This window comes from Gossypium hirsutum, chromosome A02 (genome assembly GCF_007990345.1).
Source record: "Gossypium hirsutum isolate 1008001.06 chromosome A02, Gossypium_hirsutum_v2.1, whole genome shotgun sequence".
Lineage (NCBI taxonomy): Eukaryota > Viridiplantae > Streptophyta > Magnoliopsida > Malvales > Malvaceae > Gossypium > Gossypium hirsutum.
The window spans coordinates 63,691,817-63,696,305 of NC_053425.1; the positions used below are offsets into that span (position 1 = coordinate 63,691,817).

General features: G+C 27.1%; 1 long non-coding RNA gene across 1 annotated transcript; it reads right to left on the reverse strand.

Annotated features, from left to right (window-relative positions):
- Positions 1-1,285: 1,285 nt before the first annotated feature.
- Positions 1,286-4,074, reverse strand: LOC107932179 (uncharacterized). Its single transcript, XR_001693350.2, has 4 exons — positions 3,727-4,074; positions 2,860-3,009; positions 2,552-2,643; positions 1,286-1,508 (listed from the first exon to the last, which is right to left on the reverse strand). It is a non-coding gene; the product is annotated as an uncharacterized lncRNA (long non-coding RNA).
- Positions 4,075-4,489: the final 415 nt, after the last annotated feature.

The following is a 4,489-nucleotide window of genomic DNA, read 5'->3' on the forward strand; positions in this document are numbered from 1 at the left end:
TGAATAATAGAAAATGAATAAATAAAAAGTATAAAATATTTAGAATAAAAATTTTATTACTTTTTTAAAAATGTCGCAAATTGGGAATCTTTTCATAATATTTTGTCTCAATTTTCTGTAACGTTTTTATGCATTACAAAATAACAATGGAATATGTAATTTTTTACTAACGTCACCAAAGCTAAACTTTAAGTTACATTTTCAAAGAGTCAAAATAATTTCCCCTACATTTAATATATTATTCTTACAACATATTTGATTCATTGAAATGAAATAGAATTGTAATAAAATAGTTACTTTGTGAAAATAGAATAGAACTATAATAAAATTGAATAAGTATAATAGTAATTTAGTTAAATGTAATGGAATGAGTTTTTGTAAAAGTGCTAATACGTTTAGTTGAAAAGAATAGATATCTAATAATAATAATAATAATAATAATCAAATGACAAATATACCCTTCAATATTTTAATGTATGTTTCACATCAATTTAATATTAAAATATAATATTAATGAATAATATTTTTTATCAAAAGAATAATATTTAAATATAAAATATTATCTTTAAATATTTTATATTAAATGATATTAAAATAAATTTTTTATTTTATATTAAATTGTATTAAATTTTATTAAAATATTTAAAATATTTTTATTTTAAATTATAGTAAAATATTTAAATTATTTATATTAAATTAATTTATTAAATTATAATAAATTATATTAAATATTTAAAATATTTTATTTTTATATTTTCTTAAATTTAGAAATAATATTTTATGTTAAATTATATTAAAAGATTTTTTTGTTTTTATATTAAATTATATTAAAAATATTTTATATTAAATTATTAAAAATATTTATTTTTATATTTTCTGAAATTTAGAAATAATATTTTATATTAAATTATATTAGAAAGATTTTTCTATTTTCTCCATCTTCGTTGATCCCTCTCTCTCCCCAGATTTATCTTCATCTTCCTCTCCAACATTTTTCCATAATCAAGTAGACCACCATCGTTGTTGTTGCCTCGACTACCGTCAGCCACAATATGAATTTACCCAAGTTTTACCAAGAACTTTTCTTAATCTCTTTCATATTTTCCATTTTGATTTTCTTAAAGACCTTCCAAAAACCTAGATCTACAAAGCTTCCGTATCAGAATTTCTCTTTTTTTTTTAATTTTTTATTGTAGCACCACAATAATTCAACCATCATGTCAACATCTAAATAACATAACAAATCATGGTGATATAACTAGTTTCTACTTTTAAACTTCTTACGTAAGCATAACAAACATATGATTATTAAGATAAGCATGTCGCAACATTGGGTTCAAGCCATTTAACATTCGGGTGTAGCTTACAAAGTTAACAAAGTATCAAATTCATAACATCACCGATCAAAAAACAAGAGTTGCCCCGTATATACAGTGTTACAAATACAAAATGTTAGGCTCATAGCAAGGCCTAATGATTTTTGGCTGAGTCGCGAGATCTAGTAACACCTGAGAGATAGTAAAGAAATTGTATGAGTTCAATATGATAAATTACATGTCGGGATTTCCTTTTTTAAAAGAAAATAACTAATGTCTATGTTTATTTGTAATTAATCAACAAGTAATCAATACACATTAAACATATCTCTCAACAGTTTAATATAACTGGTAATACCGAATCTCACATTACAAACTCCGTAAAGTCTTTACTTTATATTTAAAGGAATAATCACTGCAACACAAATTTTAACATTTACTTTCAATCTCCATTCAATCCATCCAAACCTCTGCAAAACCAAATTAACAACATATTCAATCTCCATACAACCCGTTCGAAGCTCTGCAAAACCAAATTTACATACATATACAATCTCCGTACTCCTTGTCCGATCCTCCACAAAGTCATGTTTACAATTTGACCGAATAGGGTCACTTTACAAGTCCATATATTTATATTTATTTTACACTTCGCAAATACAAATTGACAGTGCATTTGATATAATTTGACATCGAACAACACGTTCGGACAGCCAAACTTAATAAACAAAATCAGCACAAATGACAGTGCATTGGATAGTAAATCTAACACTTTCGGACAGCTTAATTTTAAGCTTACTCTCAATTAATTTAGTATGTGAATAGCATAACATATGTTACAATTACAGCATGAATTATTCAACTTTAAAACAGGGGATTTAAATGTTGAAATTTCCAGCATTTAAATCGCAAATATCCCCTTTTGACAGCGGCCAAGTTTAACATCTAACAACTAATATTTTATTTTCCTTTAACACCAAAGCAGCAGACCGGTTAATCAAGAATTTACTGCACATTATACAGCAGTCACATGCTGAAACAAAATACATTCATGAAGCAACATTCAGCAGTCAACTTGTGCATGTACTTATCACATTTTCATCACTTCTAACAGCAGCATTTCGGTAAAAAAATCAGCATGTATTTTAACTACTAAATTCATTTTAACAGTCCATTTGCCGAACCACACCTGCATGAAATGTTTATATTTTTAACATAATAATTTTACACGTTACCTTTGAAAAACTTATTAAAATTTCTCCAAGTTGAGCTATCTAGCCGACTTGCTCTTTCCCCTTCTCGCCAATGCTTCCTCCCACCTCTTTAGCTACAAACCAAACCATATTTACAAGGTAAGAACAATACAAACAGTGCATGGCTTTGCATGCAAGGGATAACTTCACTTAACTGATGCATGCATTAAAAGAATTCAAGAAGAAGTAGCATTTTCCTTAGCCACCACCAGCCATTAGGCCAAAATTAGCTCAATCTCAACGCCTCAAATCCATGAATTTTCTATGGCCAAGAAGTTTTGAGAGCTTACCGTGAGTTAACAAGCATATTTACAAATATTTTAAACATGCAGCAATGGCTTCCCACGCCAAGACTTAGCCTCTCCTCTTCTCACATTCGGATACCAAAAAAAGAACAACTCTCCCTCTCTTTTTTTTCTTTGCCTTCCTACCGTGCAGCCCTTAAGTGAAAACAAAACAAGTTGTTTATGTGAAGAAAAATAAGGTTGTCATATCAAGGTTTCATGTTTTCTTCAAAGGCAATGAAATCTGTAAATTGGCATTATTGCATTTCTAGAGCCAAAACAAGGAATCAAAGCCATTAAAATATGAACCTAGTTTCTCAATAACATTGCAGACAGAGAAACATGTATGCAGAGAGTCAACTTCATCAACTGATAACCATATACAGAAGGTCAAGTAAACATATCATGAACTGAAAATACAAGGAACTCAACTTTTACATTCAACTCATGCTGTTAAATTACTCCAAAGTTACAATCATCCACCAAGTAAAAACTAAAGAAGTTCCTACTTAATCACCATATATTACCAAGAATCAAAAAATAAGAATGTGGTCAGCAAAAAACTCTAAACACCACCCAGTATATATACCAAAACCACTTAAATTTTTCATTTTTTTTCTCATAAACCCAAACCACAAAAAGATTGAAACTTGAAAATTTTCACTAACAAACCTTATGGAACAACTGAACTTCCCAAAACTTGGAAGTTCTTCAATAGAAAAAAAAAAACCAAAATGAACACTCAAAAGCTCACCACTCTTTGAAAGCAAACCAAGAATCGAAATCAACCCACAAACAGGAACACTTCTAAAACAAAATCTATTCAAGAACAGAAACAAACCAAATTAAACTTGAAAAGAAAAATCTGCTAACCTGAAAGTCTATTGTTGTGATAAAAGAAAACCCATTAGCAGACATCCCTTCTAAAACAAAATCTGATCATTGCAAGAATAGAAATCAAACTTGAAAAAAAAATCTGCTAAAATGAAAGTATATTTTTGTGATAAAAAAAAAAGGCAACTTTGAATACGTTTGCAGAGGAAGTGTAAAGGAGATTTTTAGAAAAAAAATTTTAGTTTCCATTCAACGATGATGAGATTGGCTATTCAAAGTCGTAACCAGTTACGCATCTCGAGAGAATAGAATCAAATAAACGATTTAATGTAGAACGGGAAATAGTGTTGGCATGGAATCACATCAAACCAAACATATTATTATCCTATCATTTTACTTGAATTTAATGGAATAGAATTGTAGTGAAATAAGTAATTCGTTGAGTAGAATCAATTAGAGTTATAATGATATTATTGTATTTGCTTAAATAGAATAAAGTTGTAATAGTATTAAAAAAAGTTGAAATAATTTTTAGTAGAAATTTTTTAGATAGATAATTATTGTTATTAAATTTTAATAGGATTATTATTAAATATAATTTAACAATAATAATATATAATTTAATAATATCCTTAATATAGTAATTATTAAAATATGAATTAATAAAAATAATATATAATATTAGAAAAATAATATATAGGCTACTTTATTATTTTTAAAATGCAATACATGTTTAATGTGTTAAAATATCATTAGCAAAACAAATAATTTAGCTTATATGACATAATCTATATGTTATTTA